We start from the raw sequence: 19,915 nt of genomic DNA, 5'->3' as shown, positions 1-19,915 counted from the left end.
TATGAATAATGAAGAATTCTAGCAAACTGATCACTTATTGTCTGATTTAAATGGAAAAAAATCTTAAAATTCAGAAGCAAAAAAAAAAAGGGTGGGGGGAAATCTACCCATCTTACTTTGCCCCGAAGAAATGTGTAAATGGGCAGCAGCACAGGCTAAAAGGCTAGTATTAAAGATGTATCCAGGGCTTCCCTGGTGGCGCAGTGGTTGAGAATCTGCCTGCCAATGCAGGGGACACGGGTTCGAGCCCTGGTCTGGGAGGATTCCACATGCCGCGGAGCAACTGGGCCCGTGAGCCACAACTACTGAGCCTGCGCGTCTGGAGCCTGTGCTCTGCAACAAGAGAGGCCGCGATAGTGAGAGGCCCGCGCACCGCGATGAAGAGTGGCCCCCACTTGCCGCAACTAGAGAAAGCCCTCGCACAGAAACGAAGACCCAACACAGCCATAAATAAATAAATTAATTTAAAAAAAAAAGATGTATCCAGTTCTTGGTTCTCCTGCTCTTGGACTGTGCAGATGTGGAAGGAGCAGTGCTCACTTGTCACAGATGGGGCATTTCTGCACTACTGTGGTGCTGTACTGTAGGGGTCTTCTCCAGATGACTCGGGAATAAAAAGAGATCATCTGACTCTATCCTAGACCACACCAGAAAGCAAGCTGTAAAAGTAGAAGAAAAAATAAAGGGGATGAATGAATCAATAAAGGAAGAAATGTTGGCCCCCTAAATGGTCTAAAGGTATATGATAAACATAAGATAATCATTAAATCAGAATAGTTGAGCTATGCACAAAAACTGCCCTACATATATTGGGCCACCATTTGTAGACATGTTTGGATTTTAAATCATGTTATATTAAGGATATTGCTATATCCAGAAACAGTCTTTACCTGGGCATACCACTGTGGCATAATCCTCATCATTGGGCCCAACTCTGAGTCTGAATGGGAGCAAATTCAGTCCTACCATGGGAAATGGAAACATAAACTAAAAAAATAAAAAGATCCAAACCCATTTATAATAATATTTGTTAGGGGAGGCCTGTGCATTTACCACCCTTTAAACCCAAGGCTTATTGATTTTCAAAAATCATTAATATAAAGACAGCTATAGACCAGAGAGGTATATCCGTTACCTATTTTCTCATAGAAACAAGTACACGCTTGGCAATAAGTCAAGATCATAAATGTAACAACGCATGGCAACACTTCTTAAACTACATGAAGGACAACCATTTTCTAAATTGACTTGGGACACTTTGGATTGTAACTAAGCATAAAATAACTAAATTAAAATGATCATGTTTTGTTCTTTTCTCCTTTGTAACATTCCAAATTTTGAAAATGCCTCATTCTCCTTCTCAAGCACCACCACAAGAATCCTAAACCTACCACAGTACAATATTGTAAAAGCTGGAAGCCAGACTCATTTGGCCATAACTATATGATTAGGCCAATTCTTGAGTCCCTCTGTCCCCCTCTTCCTGTGCAAAAAAAAAAGCCCATGCCATTTATTTTTTGTTTATAGTTCCCTGTGCTATCCAGCAGGTCTTTATTGTTTATTTTATATGTAGTAGTGTGTATATGTTAATCCCAAACTCCTAATTTATTCCTCCCCCCGCCAATGCCATTTAGATGAGAATGGCCTGGTTTCCAGCTATAAAGGCACTCTATCATTGTAGAACAACAAATACTAAATTGAGCAGAGACCAAAGGATGAAACAAGTCTGGGGAAAAAATGACCATGAGAACGGCCAGATTTCTGAAAGTCCTACCTGCACATGTAGTGCTGGCTTCAGAGCGTTGCATGCCCTCAGGTCAGAGCGGCATTAAGCTGCAACAAGCTCTAATGCTCTTAGATATTTTCACGCTGAGTATCACACCTCCCATCCAGTTTCCTAAGAGGAGTGACTGTAGCCTTGAGTCTTTAATCATGTATACGCGACCACATGAACTCGGTCTTGCATCACAGTCAGGTTGAATTATTTCTGCTTAGCTTTGCCAATCCCCAGGCTCTTTCAGAAACAGCAGCGGTTCTCCACAAGGTCTCCCCCAGGCCTATTCAAAAAGCAACAAGGTGCTGAAGGATAATCAAGTGAACAGTGTGATGATTATGGATGCAATTTAGACACTGCAAATGTATCGTCCCAAATTTAATCAAAATGATGCAGCTAACAACAACAACAAAATGTGAGAACTGTGGCGAAAAGTTCTCCATACCACACCACACCACCCTCGTAATGCTGTCAGGTCTGTGCTATCCATTATAGGAACCACCAGCCACAGTGGCCATTGGGCACTTGAAACGTAGCTAGTGCAAACTGAGATGTGCCATAAGTGTAAGCTACACACTGGGTTTCAAAGACTTAGCCTGCAAAATAAGAATGAAAAATATTTCATGCATTTTACCTCTTTCTTTTTACTTTTCAATGTGGGCACCAGAAAATTTTAAATTACATATGAGGCTTACATTATATTTCTTTTTTTTTTTTGACTTCTTTAAAATTGAAGTATAGTTGATTTACAATGTTGTGTTAGTTTCAGGTATACAGCACAGTGATTCAGATATATCTATATCTATCTATCTATCTATATCTTTTCCAGATCCTTTTCCCTTATAGGTTATTAGAAAATATTGAGTATAGTTCCCTGGGCTCTACAGTAGGCCCTTGTTGGTTTCTATTTTCACGTTATATTTCTATTGAACAAAACTGTTGTAAACTTTAATAAGACAAGAATATTAAAGGAGAAAAAGCATTTGAAATACATGGGATAGTTCTTGTCTATATTTATGCTACTTAGCCCAAGCCAAAGATTATCTAATTCCTAAAACGTAATGGCCATTAAAAATAGCTATAAAAATGCAAAACATCCTGCATTCCACTAATTTCCTTAGGTCAGAGGTTCTCATTTTTATTAGGCAACATGCATCAGGTGCTCTGGATCTCTCTCTTTATGACTATTATAACTCCCCTCTCCCTGCTGCAAGCCCTGCCTCCCAAGAAAGCCACTTAGGCAGGTGGTCTAGAAAAGCAGGCAGGGGCAAGCAACGGGGTACAGAATTTAGCAAGAAGAAACCACCCTGGGTCCAAGTCAAGCTAGGTCAGAGTTATCAATCTCAGCAGAGGATGGTGGCAGGAGACAAGAGGACTGACTCCCTATTTTGAGCTATAAAAGCCCCAACCAGAGGAGCCAGGGACAAGGCTTCAGTGTCTCACCAGAGCTGTGATCATTGTTCGCAACCCCTCAGAGCACTAAAATGACAGTCCTCGCCCAGATTCTGATAAATCCTGCACCAGGCACCAGTGCTCGGCGGCAGAGGCATTTTCCTTAAGTGGGCAGAGAACAAGCTGGTTATAATTTTTGAGCTTCTGCAACTGTGTGCCAAGTTTCTGTAATATATCTGTGTTCGAGTAAATTTGTAAACAAGTTGGCCTCCGGTCAAGATTTAAAACCTCATGGTAGGAATCCACGTTGTCAATGCTGGGCCAATCCAAGGCTCCATCAATGATTCCTAAAATAAATGAGCAGTAATTTCTCAATACCGATCTCAGTTTTTAGACATATCCCATGTGCCAGTTTTAGAAAACGAACCTAAATATACCCCAGTGAAGGAGTTACTTTTGATGATGATGCCATCAAATACAGAAACAAAACAAAAAACAAATATTCATTACATGTGAAATGAGAATCAAGTCAATAAATGGATAAATGTAAGTGCTTAGAAGAGCCCAGCTTTCCAAATTCACCAAGGAATGGTCAAGAGAGCAGAGGTGTTAGAAACAATGAGAACAGTTAGCTGACAGCGGAATATAAAACAAGAAGCTTTGACATTCAGCTCTAATACTGACTTGAGATGAAGCAAAGAGGAATAAGACCGACTATGAAACTTTGCATGCAGAGATTTTTACTGTGCAACTTAAGATTCGTGACATCCATCTGGAAGCCTCCACAGACAGGCATTATGCACCTGCCCACACCACATACAGATAAGGGCTGTTCCCCTGTTCAGTAAAAGAGGACTGCAAATTAGAAACAAACAAACAAAACAGAATTTCCGCTGCAAGTGCCCCCAGGATGAAAAGGCCATGTTTGGTGCGATCCCTCTGAAGCCATGCTCATAGTCACAAATGGGTCCTCATAGATGTCATCAGGATCACTCCAGGAGTCATTTGCATACCTGGCTTGGGACCCGCAGGTCACTCTTGAGAGTCCATTTACCAATACAGGCCCCCTTGCCCCATGGTGGGCATTGAGGCAGGGCATGGGAAGAGTACTTGGGATTAATGCCAATGGACCTCTCTTTCTGGACACAGCCCAGGAGGAGGCAACAGGGTCGAGACCCCTGCATCTGAAAAGCCTCCCCTAATCAGTAGGGAAGTTAACCTTTAGCCAAGGGGAGGTCAGAGGAAGCCACTCTTGGAGTCAAGCAAGTTTGTTTCCCAGATTCCAGTCCGGAGGGCTCTGAGCAGGTTCTCTCCAAGAGCTATGAAGCCCTACTGCGGCCACCAGAGGACTTAGCAGGGCCCGGGTAGAGGACACTGCCCTCTACAGGAGCCATGCATTATTCCTGATTCAGGGTCTGTCATCCATGCCATCCACCAGGGGCAAAAGCGACTCAGTTTGATAGTCTCCTAATGACAAAGGAAGAATACTTTTTTTCCCCAGGAGACCTGCAGTTGGAGTCACTGAAGCACTGGTAGGGGTTTGTTACGTCTGTACAGACTTTACATGATAATATGGCCCTGACATTCCTCCGTATGGCTCTGATGATCTTGGCTGGGTTTACTCACATGCAGGGGGTTATCTGGCTGTCAGCTGATCTACGTGTCCCTATCCCCACGTCATAAGTTCATCATTCACAAGATGTCCTCAACTGTATTACCTCATTGTGATTTTAACAATCTGAAAAATGTTAACATCCACATTTATAGATGGGGAAACTAAGGCCAAGAGGGTAAGTGGATCATACTTTTCCTGAGAGGGCTCAGATTGCCCACCCCCAATCCATCAGAGGTCTACTGGAACTAATGCTTCTACCAGCCATACACCATACCTGCTTTACCTAGAAGTCATCCTTGCTCACCCCTAGATGTACACCCTTCCAGTCAGAGCCTCTTCAGTCCCTCTCCTTATCCATTTTCCCAAAGTGTGGCAGATTACAAAAATGGCTCCAGTTTTTAATCCCTCCTTACATTCATACCCCTTGCCATACACTTTTATGACTTATTCTGAGCTTAGCTATGTGACTTGCTTGGACCAGTAGGATGTTAGCAAATATGACCCAAGCAGAGACTTGGAAAGCACCTGAGCAATTGTGCTTGCCTGTGTTCTTAGCCACTGTTATCACTATAATAAGGCTATGCCCAGCCTAATCTACTGGTCCCAGGAAGATGAGAGATACATGGAACAGAGCCAAGTTACCCCAGCCCGGATCAGCTGACGGCTAGCTAACCCCCAGACATAAACCCAACCAAGATCATTAGAGCCACCGAGGTGATACCCATCTGAGTCTAGAAACATGTGCAATAAATACTTACTGTTGTATGCCCCCTGAGGTTTTGTGGTTGATTGTTAAGCAGCATTAATATGGCAGAGATAACTGAAACACACTGCAAACTCCCTCCAAAGTCTTCCCATTGAAACTCAGTTCCTTTGTTGAGGAATAAGCTCCTCTCCTTGGAATGTCCCTTTCAACTCTTGGCCCTCTGCAGAACCCAGCTCTCCTCTGAGGATACCATGTCTTCTGTGGCCTTTTCTCCTATGCCCAACACACTCATGGCCACGAAGCATGCTAGAATTTTTCTTATGACCCAATGCCACTTCCGGGTCATTGTCCTTCCACTCGTAAACAGCTATCCCTTCTCCCCTGATGCTCAGACCATCTGGCTATAGCATATACCACACTCTACTTCTTCCTACTAAAGTACCAATCCATTTATGTTTTTAAAGACTGACAGGTGGTTGACAGTTTTATTCTCCATTCCACTGCTGCCATCTACTCCCGGGGCCACAACCCAAAATCTGTCAGCACCTAACACTCTACCTCCAGAATAGTAAATTAAAATCCCACTCTGTGCGGAATTCCCTGGTGGTCCAGTGGTTAGGACTCGGCGCCTTCACTGCCAGGGCCCGGGTTCAATCCCTGGTTGGGGGAACTATGATCCCGCAAGCCGCATGGCTCAGTCAAAAAAAAAAAAATCCCACTCTGTGCCCATACCTTTCCATTTTTCCAGCTCTCACTTCCTTAATGTTACTATATTTATTCTGCGATAAGTCAACCATTTATTCAAAACCTGCCATGTCTCAGGCACAATGCTGAGCACTGAAAAAAAAAATCGCAACGAACAAGAAACATAGTCTTTGCAGTGACAAATTCACATGATTCCCATCCTTCATGAATTCTTGACACTGAGTGCTATTATCTCCCTGGCATCTCTTTCCCACTCTCCACAAGGGCTTTTTCAAACATTATCCCCTCAAACCACCTACCCTGCCTCATGAAGTTCCCACAGATGACTTATTTCTTAATACATCACAAAGAAAATGGAAGCCATCGGAAAAAAAGCTCACCTTAACTTCCTGCCAGACCTCCAAAGGTACCTGTATCCACACTGCTCCTTCCTCCCTCCCAATCAAAGATGTGTCCTTCCACCTGTTCAAGACTAACACTTCCACCTGTGCTCTGGATCCCACGTCCCAGGATCTCTACTCCATTCTTTCCCCCTCTCCACTTCATCTTCAGCCTTTCACCCTCCACTGAGTCATTAACGCACAGCAGTTATCTTCATGTAGGCCTAGCTGCTCAGTTAACCCATTCCCCCAAATCTCCCTTTAACATTATTTTTCTTGTTCATGGAGAATTATACTGTGGGTATTTGCCAGGTAGCCATCCAAAGACGGTCCTCCCTTGTAGCCAGCAGATGGGAAAAGAATGGGAGATGATCTGGGATCCGGGTTCAAATGTCAGTCCTGCAACTTACTGGCTAGGCGATGTTGAGCTGGTCTCGGGGCTTACACACTTTAAGGGATACGCTAATAAGAATCTCCCACACTGAACAGGGCGTGAAATGTATCTGCTCCATCCCCTGGGAACTGGCTATGTACATGTAACCTAGTGCTCCAGATTCTACAACAGTATAATGTTTAAAGGCGAAGGGGAACTGGTTTTCATCTTCATATCTCCCACAAATAAGCAAAAGATATGGAAAATTCCAAGGAGGTTCTGGTCTCTTCCAGAAAACAGAAAATTAGGACAGAAGCCCACGAAGTATTTTCAAGTCCCTGTTATCAGAATTCTCAACCCTTGGCTGCACATTAGAATCACATGGGGGAGCTTTCAAAATTCCTGACGCCTGGGCCCCACCCAAAACCAAGTAAATTAGACTCTCTGTGGGGTGGAACCTAGGCAGCAGGGTTCCTTAAGCACCCAGGTGACGCCAGTGTGCAGCCAAGGTCGAGAACCACCACCTTCGATGACCGGATGCTCAATATTATATTTTTTTTGCTTTTTAATTCCAGTGAGCAAGCTACAGAAAGATTAAATATACTACTTATAATCAGGCCAGATTCTGACTTGATCATTTGTTTCTTCCCGCCTTAATCTTTTAGGCTCTAGAAAATATTTCTAGGTGATGTTTCTTAGTTTAGAGGCCATTAATACTGAAACCTGTTTCTAAGGGCCTGTGAGCTGACTCAGCCCTATTAAGACCCTACGAAGAGCAGTCAATATTTATTAGTCGAAAAGCAGAGAAGTTCCTCCACTGCTAGCATACATAAATAATTTAATAGCCTGAAAATAAATACAATAATTTGCCTTTCCAAAGCACCTTTCATCATGAATCTGGTTTTAAGGGTCTCAAGAGATGTGCGTGGTCAGAAACAATCCGGCAGCAACATTTCCTCTAGCTGGTAGGCTTGATACAGCTTTATGATTCACAGTTTTAAATAACAGCACTCTTGAGGGCTTAGGATTGTGGCTGACTGGGTAGAAAATGGAAATGCTGAATGGAAAAGTATGGCTAATATATTATTTGGTTGCACCTCTTGCCTGGAGCCAGCCTGGGCTATTCCGACTTTATAAATGATTCCACCGGGATGGCTCTGAAAAGTACCACCCAAAAGTTCTCACAGCTGTTTGCCAAGAAAACAAGAATCCATGACACCTGGCTGGGAGACCGTGGACCTGTGGCCTCAGCCTTCAAATAAGTCGATGACAACGTGTTTCAGTTCTAACACTGGGATACTTATTTCTCCTTCATGGGACCCTACCACGGGCACTTGCTGAGGAGGGGGAAGAGCCTGGAGAAATACCTAGAACATAATTTGGGAGAGAAAGAAGTGGGAGCTTAAGGAAGGGTACAGCTTCAGGTAGAACTGGTTCTTGGTGGGATTTTTGTTTTTTGAAAGGAGAGGATCAATTCAGATTGGGGACACGTTGAGTTGGAGATATCAAAGTAGAGAAGGCAGCAGGATATGAGTTTGGACTTCAGGAGAAAGTCTGGGAGTTTTCAGGATTTAGTTGGTATTTAAAAAGCCGTGAGATGGAATGAGGTTACCGAGGGAGCTACTTTGGAGAAAAGAGGCACAGACTGAGACCTGGGGCCTGCCTATATTAAGAGATTGAGGAGAAGACCTAGTAAAGGAAGCAGAGCAAACCAGTGAGCTATCAGGAAAACCAAGGGAATGGGGTGCTTTGGAAGCCAAGTCAAGAGAAATTCTTAGAATGTATGGTGAGCTTTAAAATTCTCAGCGATTCAAGTTCAATCCTCTTCTTGCTTAATTGGAGGAACGGAAGCTGAGCTCCAGGAAGCCCTTTGATCTTACCACATGGCCTTAGCTTCAGTAGCTTATCTCGTCATTCCAACGAAAGCCAAGCTTCTCAGAAATCATAGGGTCTGCGAGTCACGCATACGAAGGGGAATAAATAAAACTGACCATGATCTTGTACAACACAGGGAATTTAGCCAATATTTTACAATGATGATAAATGGAATATAACCTTTAGAAATTGTGAAACACTGTGTTGGACACCTGAAACTTGTACCATACTGCAATTGAAAATTAATTAAAAAAAATAAAATCAAAAAAACAAAACAAAACTGACCACGATCACACTTCAGTGTTTACAAAAGCACTGCCTCACACGGGCTCTCCATAGAACTCTACAACCTCCCTGTGACATGAGGAGGGGTTGTCCCCAAATGTGCAGATTGAAATTAAAACAAACAAACAAATTTCAGCTCAGTTGAGACTTGTTCAAAGCCAGCCATCTAAGGTTGTAGAAAAGCTAGATGAGAATTTGGCTCTTCTGACCTCAGATCTTTGATTCTGTCTCTGACACCATATTGCTTGTTATGTAAATGAGGAAAAAACCAGCTTCTCCTAATCCTCAAGGCTCTCCCAAACACAGAGAAATAAGTGCACAACTAATACCTACATACTGGTTTGTGGATGCTCATCACAAGGGAAAGAAAGAAAAGAACCAAGTCTGAACTAAATGAGTTATTCAAACCAAAATTAAACACAGGCGTAAGAAACAGGCATATTTTTCTTTGCCTCACCACCATCTTCCATTACACTCTACTGAAGGTGAATTGCCAACATGATTAATCAATTCCTCTGTATTTCCAAGTAGAACTTAATCCTGATCTAATGCAAGATATCACGTACCAGTCAGAGTCTTAACCGAAGATACAGCTTTTTATTTAGTGCCAAGGAAATTCAGTTACTTGGAGCCTTTCAATCCCAGGCAAATCAAAGAAAGCTTAGATCCTAGAACTAAGCATGAAAAATTTCAAATTCTTTTAAAGAACTAATTTCAAGACCGATAATCAATATACTGTGGTCTGGCCAAGGCCTGGCGGCCTGAAAATTTTTGGACGTGCTTCAGGGATCCAGAAGCAGAGTACTACATTAAATCGGTTCTTTTTGGCTTTATAAATGAGATGTTTATGGACTATTGGCTATAAAAAGCCAAGTGGCTGATTGTAAATGCAGAAGTTACTTATCTATACAGCATACCCTGCATTAATATTCTGCATCCGCATTTGTTTGTGAAATAAGCCTCGTTGGAAAAGTAATTACATCAGCAAAACCAAGCAGGATGGGTCAAAACAATCACGATCAGAGTTTGGATGCTACGTGCCTGAGAGATGAGTGACAAAACAATTATTCCCTCTGTCTCATCAGGAAGCTGTGGTTTCGTTTTTAACTAATTAATTTCTTAAAGGCCATAAATGAATGTAGTACAAAATTTAAAAGACACAAAGGAATTAGATGGTGAAGAGAATCTGCCTTCCACCCAGAAACCCTAACCTCCCAGTTCCCTTTCCTGGAGCCAGCCACCAGTTGTGTGTTCAGGGGACTGTTTAAAATATCTTGATGAAAATTCCTCTGATCTCCCACTCTTCTCCTTATAGTTTAGACCTTATTACTTTACCCTTTGTCCTTTGGCTGGCTGGGGTTTTGTTGTGTTGCTCATTTAAGATATGTCATTCAAAAAAACACCGTGGGGGCTTCCCTGGTGGCGCAGTGGTTGAGAATCTGCCTGCCAATGCAGGGGACACGGGTTCGAGCGCTGGTCTGGGAGGATCCCACATGCCGCGGAGCAGCTGGGCCCGTGAGCCACAATTACTGAGCCTGCGTGTCTGGAGCCTGTGCTCCGCAACAAGAGAGGCCACGATAGTGAGAGGCCCGCGCACCGTGATGAAGAGTGGCCCCCGCTTGCCGCAACTAGAGAAAGCCCTCGCACAGAAATGAAGACCCAACACAGCCATAAATAAATAAATTAATTAATTAAAAAAAAAAACCACCGTGAAAAGCTAGGTTCTACCAACTCTTCTCCTACAGCTACAATGGCAGACAATATCTTATTCAGAGGCTCTGGTGTGGTTTACTAGGATTATTTCCTAAAAGTTAAAAAGACTATTAATGACAGAATAACCAGGTACATCAGTCCAGGACTTTTAAAACTACTGTGTCAAATGAAGGTTAAAAAAATTATTGTCTTGAAAATAAAAAAATAAAATTCTATATGATGGGCTGATCTTGCTTTAAAACCAGCAAAGTAGTCTGTCCTAAGGGTAAATTAAAATGTCTAATGTCTTTCTCAACCCACGCTATCCTTGCTGATATCCAGTCCTCCTATCTTAACCCTTCTCACATCAGACCTGTCTGTTTCTTGGAATATAGACAGTAACTTTTTGGTACTTAACTGCCACAGAGTCCAACACCTTTAGTTGTCCATATCATGCCTCCCGGATCCAATAGGCTGTCCCAATCTATCCAGAAGGGAAAGCATCCCTCATAATGGCTCTAAGTACACATCGACTGGGCTTCTGGGTGCCAGGCATTCTGCTAAATGTCAGGAATAGAGCAATAAAAACCTAGGTCTTGTCCCCCTCCATGAGTCAGCAATTTCGGGACACCAAGGGGCAGAGGCCAGTCACAAGTTTTCCCACACTCTTTATTCCTTACCGAATGGCATGCCAAGACATACTCAGCCCACACCTGCCCTATGTCCAGTGCTCTGCCTGATGGTAGGTCTCTTCACTGCCCTGAGAGATTGTGGATTTCCGAGCTGGGGCTGTCCCCTGGAAGGGTGACAGTGAAGAGCAAGAGGAGCTGTCTGCACCTCACGGCCAAGTCCCCACAGGCCAGGCCGCTGCCAGAGCTGGGCAGGGAGGCTTCTGACTGCTTTCATAACTTTCCTCTAGACAGACACTGTAGGTCCATGGTGACAATGTCCTTGCTTCAACTGGGACACAGAGTTTTTAAAAATCTGGCTGTCGATCGCAAACAGAAAAGGCAAGCGATTTCCAAACCAAGGACTCTAAGAGAGGGGCTTTCAAATGCCAAGGGTTCTCCTGTGTCTCAGATTCAGGGCCTGTCACCCAGGAAAGGAGGCAAAGACCAAGGCAGGGCCTTGCTTGACAACGAGACAGGAGTTAGGTCTGCCGTCCCATCTGCTTCCATAAGGAGGGGAATTCTTTACTTGGTGGTGGTCAGGGTACTGAAACCCAGAAAGGGGATTTTCCAGGGGGCCTGTCATCACTGATGGGTTACAGCTGCAACTGAAAGGCAAGGAGAATGTCAGAATTGTGTTCTTGCAGAAGTGAGCCTACCCCTCTCACGGCTCCCCTACCTGCTTCTCCTCCACGTCTCATCACTTCTGTCCTAAAACACAGCCTCTGCCTTGCACGCAGGCAGACAAGTTCGCCTACCCTTACCACGTCCCCCAGAAACCTCCAAATGGGTCTGCATAACAATAAATACATCACGCTCATTTCCCTCACACAGAAGATACCACTGTCTTAGAGAAAAGGATGGGAAGATATACTATCTTTAAATTAGGAGAACCTGACTAGCTTCATTTTGGGTTTGGGTGGCTCACTGCTCTAGTTATTTTTCTTTTTCGTTACATGTCCCACTGTAGGTTTTTTTAAGCCTCTGTATCTATTGATATCTACAACCCCACAATAAAAAGATGATGTATACAATGCAGGAGAACCCCAAACAATCCTAAAACTCCATTCTTCAACTGTATACACTGTGCAGTTGAGTCTCGGCATGCTGAGCTGGCAATCCATGAATACAAAACAGATAATGTCAACACGGCAGGAGTCACAGAGCTGCTCGGATTTCCAGTCCAAACTAGGAACTAAGGGTTATGAGTCTCAAAGGACAACCTGTCCTGCCTGGAAACAGGCTCCTGCCTTTCACACAGCTATCAGCTCCCTCAAGGCTTCTGTGGTTAACTCTAAAATTAAGCAGCAAAGGATCATTTCAGAAACAACCCAAAGACCTTTTGGGTAGCTTCCCGAGAGGGACTCAAGGCTGAGGGCACGCCTTACTTAGCTGATTAACACTGATCACCTTCCCCATCCCAGGTGCCCTCTGGAGTATAAACAAGGTGAGGGCAGGAAGAATACCTCCTGCAAAAAGAGAACAGCACACTTGCTGGGTTCTTTCAGGAGGCACCAAATACTCTGAGCAGAGTGAACACAGCAGGGGCTGGGCCGCAGCCTGAGGTGCACACGTGGGCATCCCCGATCCCAGCAGGGCAGGCACTGGCGCTACATTTCTAGTGAAAGTGGGGCCCAAACAGCTGCCATGGCTGCTGCCACCTCTGCCTCCTGCTCAAGCAGGAGGCCTGGGATAGCCCAGGGGCAGCAGTGCCTACTGCCGGGGCATTCTTATCACTTAGGCTCTTGACACTAGCATTTCTGCCTAAGACTTCAGAATGAGTGGTAACTTGACATTGCCAGCAAAACAGGCAGGTTCTGAGATATACTCTCAAGGAAAAGACAAGATACGGATGGAATCCTCAGTAAGATGCAGGTGTCCAAGGAGCACAAGGTGCTCAAAGCCAGCATTTCGATGCCAGGAAGCAAAGCCATCCAGCTTTCAGTATCACCAATTCCTTGTCCACAGTCTCTGCCATCAGGCATACCTCCCACCTACCACCACCCACTCCCATTTCCACACAGCCATTTTCCCTTGTGTCCCCTGGTGTCCCTGCATCCATTTTCCCTGAAAGCCCCTGCATAGCATCTTTCAGAGAATTAGGTGATGGAAACATGTCTGCCCTTTAAATGCTGAACTCACTGAGCTAGGGAATTCACATGAAGGCTCTCCCGCTAGCATGAAATGGTACCATTTTCAAGGTAGCTCTGCGAGTAGGGGTCCAGTCTGAGAAGCTGGAACTATTTGGATGAAAGACTTATGGAGGAATGAACTCTCTTCACTCTCCCACCCTCAGTCTCAGATACAAAGGACTGCTCCCACTGGAAAGCAAATCAGAGGGAAATTCCACCTCAACCACCCTGACTTGAAGATAATTTCCGGATACTCTGTATCAAGGACACCCACCCATCCATCCCTTTGCTTTTTCAGACAGAGAGAAAACTTAGCAAAAAGGAAGTCAGCTTGCTGACAGTCTGGGGATTTTCTGAACTTCCCCGTCCTCTGGAAACGCACAAGACAGGTTTGCTGTTCTGTCCAAAGAGGAATAGCATCTGATGGACCAGGACGGGGCCGGCGGTTAAAGATGTGCAGGATGGTAAATGTATAATGGATTGCCAACTTAATGAGTTCTGAGTTCCCTATTGTGTTTATTGAAGTCTTTGTACTCCTGATTGTTTAAAATTCATGCTTCCTGCTTTCCCGGTCTGTGCCCACCCTATAGCCCCTCCCAGCACTGGCCTAATTCTCCCAGTCTCCATCCACCTTCCTACAACTGCACCAAGAGCTTTCAAGGTTCACGCATCCTCTGTTGCAAGCATCCTTTCCTTAGTTCCTCTAAACTATTTTTTCTTTTTTCTTAGCTGGTCTGATTTTTTTTAATTAATTAATTAATTTAATTTTTTTTTTTTTGGCTGTGTTGGGTCTTCGTTTCTGTGCGAGGGCTTTCTCTAGTTGTGGCAAGTGGGGGCCACTCTTCATCGCGGTGCGTGGGCCTCTCACTATCGCGGCCTCTCTTGTTGCGGAGCACAGGCTCCAGTCGCGCAGGCTCAGTAGTTGTGGCTCACGGGCCTAGTTGCTCTGCGGCATGTGGGATCTTCCCAGACCAGGGCTCGAACCCGTGTCCCCTGCATTGGCAGGCAGATTCTCAACCACTGCGCCACCAGGGATGCCCCCTCTAAACTATTTTTATCATTAATTCGGGTTAAGTCTCCCCTCCATCCTTTTGGTCCTTCTCCCTGACATGAGCAAACAAATAGTAGAGAGAGAAGATGAGGACAAGTGTTGCCCAATATCCAAACTTCCCCTGTCCCCACTGCACCCGACAACAAAGAAACTATCTGTGACCTGTCTGGTCCAATGTACGGGTGAACCTCACAAGATAGGGTTGATTTCCCTAAATCAGGGGAGAGGAGCGCAGAGCAGAAAGGAGGAAAAAGAAGGGCAGGCAAACAATTAACCTTCATATGATGTTCCTCAAAGTGTGGTATGAAGCCTTCCCGCTGGACCAAAGCTTTGGAGATCTGTTCCAAATGCAGATTTCTGAGCATAACATCGGACCTACAGGACCAGTCCCTCGGGGGTGTATGAAATCTGTGTTTCAAAGGAAAGCTCTGCATTGTCTACATATGGCACATCCCTCCAGGTCATCAGGTTCCAAGCTTTCACTGCCCTTGAGCGCTTCTGCAACTTTTTAAATTATAGGTGACTGGTAGACACTACAACGGTCATTGTCCAATTATGATTGACTTCCCTCCCCCTCTGCAGGCAAAAAATCAGTTGTGCCGCCATATGCAATTCAACCCCTTCATTCAATATAAATGTATGCTTTTTGACTTTTTCCCTTTGAACTGCTTATAGCATCTGCTAGGTTCCCTAATCCGAGTAAAATAGAATCATTAACCCGTGCTCATTTTTATATCTGCGTAGAAGAAATAATTTTACTTTTTCTGAACATCAGCCTTTAACAGGGGTAGCACCCAGGCATCTCTATGTAAGAAGGCATGCCCTAGGTGATTCTTCAGCACTGCAAAGTGGGAAAAGCAGCGCTGTGTGGCAGGGTTGACAAAAGACAGCTCTCCCGCCAAACGTGGCCAGCCAGCGTCTTTCTGTAAATAAAGTCTTCTTGGAACACAGCCGCACCCATCCATCTATTTATTGTCTATGGCTGCTTTCAAGCTACAATAGGGAAGTTGTGACAGAGACCCTATCGTCTGCAAAGTCTAAAATCTTTACTGTCTGGCCCTTTATAGAAATGCTGTGCCAACTCCCACTCTAGGGGAATAGCTTTCAAAGATCTGTATTTACCAAGCGAATCTTTTCAGAGTCCCTTTGATGCAATTAGAGCCAGGTCAGCTACGGGGATCAGCCATGCTACAGAAAGCTCAGTAGAAATACTGACGCAGGGTCTGGCACCAGCCCTCTAAGGTGAAAGGAGGCACATAGGGGCTCAGGGAAATTGAGTTAGGGGGGCTCTGAAGAAAAACACATTTTGTGGAGGAAGAGTGGGCCTCCACAAAAACTTCCCATCTCGGTAAGTTATGGAAATTCCTTCACATACTCATTCAGCAAGCACTTATGGAGTACCTGCTACTGGGAACGGCATGCACTATGTGCCGTGCAGGCGAAAAGCAGGAACTCTGCCCTACGGATGACCACAACCCAACACAGCATCATCAGCCACTACTGTGGAGCAGTTAATACATAGGGGTTAAGATGAAATCTCTGGAGTCAGACTGACTGGGTTTAAAGTCTGGCTCTACCACTTACTAGCTGTATAACCCAGAGCACACTAAACTCTCTGTGCCTTGGTTTTCTCATCTGTAAAATGGGGATATTAATATAGTACCTACCGTAAAAGGGTCTCACGAGGCTTCAGTGAGTTACACATAAAACCCTTAGAACAGAGGCTAATAGGCAGTAAACGCTGTCAATTAGTGCTGTTATAATTAGAGCCCCCAATTACACACCAGCTGCTATAAGTAGACCTCCCACGTGCATTCTCTCTAAACCGTACAATAACCATGCAAGTTGTGAATTATTTTATTGCTGCAGAAACAAGCCCAGAGAGGTCAGATGACATTTCCCAGAATGCAAGGTGTGGGCAGAACTGAAACCTACATCCAATTCCAAAGTCCAGGCTTTCTCCAGTATAAGTCCCCTCATGCAAGGTCTAAAGGGACAGTGACCTCAGGATTGTAGGTCTGTGTTGACAAGGTCTTCTAAATTTCTCTTCTGATTCAAAATTTGGCTTTGGTATAGCAGATATTTCTGATATGAGACACCCAGATATTTTCCTTTGGGTAATAAGAACAGAGGAGATGATATCCTCATGATGAAAAATGTTTAAAAATAAATTAAAATATAAAGGTAAAACACTTTATTACTCCCAAAGAAAATACTCAAGGCCTATGTTATCTATCATTTCTCTCCTAGATAAAGATCTACTTAAATTTGAAAGCCAATACTGTGAAGCAGTTTACAGAGTGCCCTAAATGTTCTTTTCTTTAGAACTTGCGGGAACATAAAAAGGCCCCAAATGTGCATTTTAAAGCAGCTGAAATTGGTCCAGCACTCTTTTAATCCCTTTAAATGAAAAGGGTTCTCTCCACAGAGACTAAAAATAATTTGGCTTGAAACGCTGTATTCAATTGGAACCCCAGCTAATTTCAAGGGTTCATAGGCAGAGGCAGGTTAATAGTACTTTGTATTTTTTCGAAAACCTATTTCCAACTATTTGTAAGTGTTTTATATTACATTCTTCTAGGCAAAGGACTAGCTATAGTCATGGGAAAGAATACAAACAGAATCTTATTCTTAACAAGCAAGCAGCCATGTTTAGAAAGCTCACGGAAGCTGAAACCTGTTATAAGAATGATAACATTCTCAACATTTGGAAAAAAAGGTCTCAGTGTTTACCAATATTTCTAATACTCTTAATATTCAAACCTATCTAGTCTCTCCTTAAAGCTAAGGCAACATTTTAGCTCTGAAGTACACTTTTTGAGGACACATAATTTGGTCTGAAAATTTTGGTTGCAAAAAGGTTTGCAAAAAACCGTAATAAATGATTAAATCTGTAAAGACTCTAAAGCTCCCATTTCTGGCTGCATTTCTTTTGCAAATCAATGCCTTCAAACTGTTGCAGAGCAGAAGCAAAACTGTCAATAGGGAAATGAGACGCTGGTGCTCAGGACAGTGAATGGGCAATGAGTTACCCAGCTTTGTGGCCAGACAGCAAATAAGCCCTTCATCACAGCACAGTCTCACCAGTAGGACACACATTCTACTGGGTGGGCCAGAAAACCATGCGTGCTTTGTTCTACAGACAGACGGCACAACAGTGCCGACGAATGACCTTCAGTCACACACCAAGCTAGCCGGGAGGCGCGGGGCGCTGCAGCTGTGGAAGGCAGGTGCTTCTCACGCTTTGTGGGTACCCCATTCACTTTTCAAAAGCCCAGGCAAGCTTACTCAACCCCATACATGTCAGACTCTTTCGCTCCTTCAAAGTCCAATTAACTCAGAGATCCTCATAGAATTCACAGGCATCCGTTCAAATCAGCTCCTGGGATAAGGAAAGCACTGGGCTTGTTAAAAACTTTCACAGGGTTTCAAAACGCAGATCTTGGACTGGATTCAGATCCCAACACTGCCACTTTTTAGCAGTGATCTTGGGTGCACAGCTGAAGCTGAGTGTCAATTTTGTCTTTTGTAAACTAAGGATGACATCCATTCCTACTTGCGTGTCTACACATGCCAAGGGCTGGACAGCACCTGGCACAAAGGTGTTGGATGAATGGTCAGAAACCTTGTTAATGGACTTGGCGTTTGGCTTCAAATAGTAAGATGTGTACTAGATCCAATGATGTAAAAAAAAGACAAGAAGTTCCAGCCTCCAGGTTAAGTTGGTAAACACACGCATCTAATTTCACTCTCTTGTAACCCCATTAAGACCAAATAAAGGAACTGGTTTTTTAAAATACAAGCCTAGGAGAAAAGAGGGGTAAACAGCAACAAAGTTTTGGAATCTGAAAAGCAGAGATGAGGGGTAACCAATTCAGGAGGCGAGGGGAGAAAATGATCTCAAGCCATCAGGGAGAAAAGCTGAAAATGGGCGCCAGGCTCCTTTGGAACTGGGGATACAGAGGATAGCAAAAGTGCAAAAGGCTGGAAAAAAAGCTGTTTTAGAAGCTGTTACTTCTAGCTTCTTGTTCCATTCCACTGAGTGACTGCCCCTTCGCCACCCAGGCAAACATCCAGAGATGTTTATTCCCTGAAGAGGATAAAATGCAGGGCATCTGGCCTGGGAGGCATCACTGGGCCATGGGTACTCTGGTGAAAACAGGGGCGTTAAGTGACCAGACAGATGGCACACTGAACCCTGAATACAGAGACAGCCCCCACCCCAGGCCTCTTCCCCCAGGAGCTGCCAGGCTGAACTCCAGATTGACCCCTCCCAGTGGGAGACTGGAAAGCTTCTCTAGGACATCTATGTAACCCAAGGGGAAAGACCTAAAGATACCAACATTGGGGTTTTCCATCAATTACCCCTGGATCACCCTATGGGGAAACAAATTTGACAAGGTCCACCCACCTGATCAGAACTCCACAACAGCTTTCTGGTCCCAAGCAACCAAGGATTACCAGACACCTGTGAAAAGCCTCTACAAAGATGACAGAGATCAAAACAAGCAAACAGAACAGAGCAAGCTGGAGGCAACAGAGACTACTGAGCTTGCAGCAAACATCAGCAAATGTATATCAATGATATCCTTGGAGAGATAAGATCGTGTATCCATGAAATAAAAAGATGATAAACAACAAAACGCAGATAATTAAGAAGTCAAAACCTTCTCAGAATTTAAAAATATTATGAGAAATTTAAAAATAGAAGTGTTAGACGAGATCTTCCAAAAATTCGAACATAAAAGAATTGAAAATAGGAGAAAATGAAATCAAATAACAGCTACAGAGAGTCCAGCTCCTGGATGCTACCTGCAGGATGAGAAGAGAAAAATGGAGAACAAAAAGAATATTCAACACAGCCTTGTAAATCAACTATACTTCAATTAAAAAAAAAAATTCAAGAAAAATTTCCAAAACTGAAGGAATTGAGGTGTCAGAATGAAATGGCACATAGTATGTCACAGACCATCTAGCACAGTGGATGAAAAGAAACCCATGCCTTGGCCCATTAGTGTGACATTTCAGATCCTTGGGGACAAAAGGACATTATAAGCTTCCAGAGGAAAAAAATCAGGTCACGAGTAGCCTATCAGGAATCAGAATGGCTTCCCACTTCGTAACAGCAACAGTAGAAAGAGAAGACAAAGGAACAATGTGTTAATTTCCCTTCAGAACTTGGATTTCTAACTTGGAATGCTATTCCCAAACTGCCAATCAAGTGTGATGGTGGAATAGACATTTTTAGGCAAGCCAGGCTTCCAAAA

General features: G+C 43.9%; 1 protein-coding gene across 1 annotated transcript in view; it reads right to left on the bottom strand.

Annotated features, from left to right (window-relative positions):
• Positions 1-19,915, bottom strand: part of TSPAN7 (tetraspanin 7) — a 140,741-nt gene that overhangs the window by 68,282 nt on the left and 52,544 nt on the right. The window lies entirely within an intron of this gene.

Source organism: Balaenoptera borealis (genome assembly GCF_965194805.1).
Source record: "Balaenoptera borealis genome assembly, chromosome: X".
Lineage (NCBI taxonomy): Eukaryota > Metazoa > Chordata > Mammalia > Artiodactyla > Balaenopteridae > Balaenoptera > Balaenoptera borealis.
Note: the sequence above shows the minus strand (reverse complement) of the source record. Positions and strands in the feature narration are given on the sequence as shown.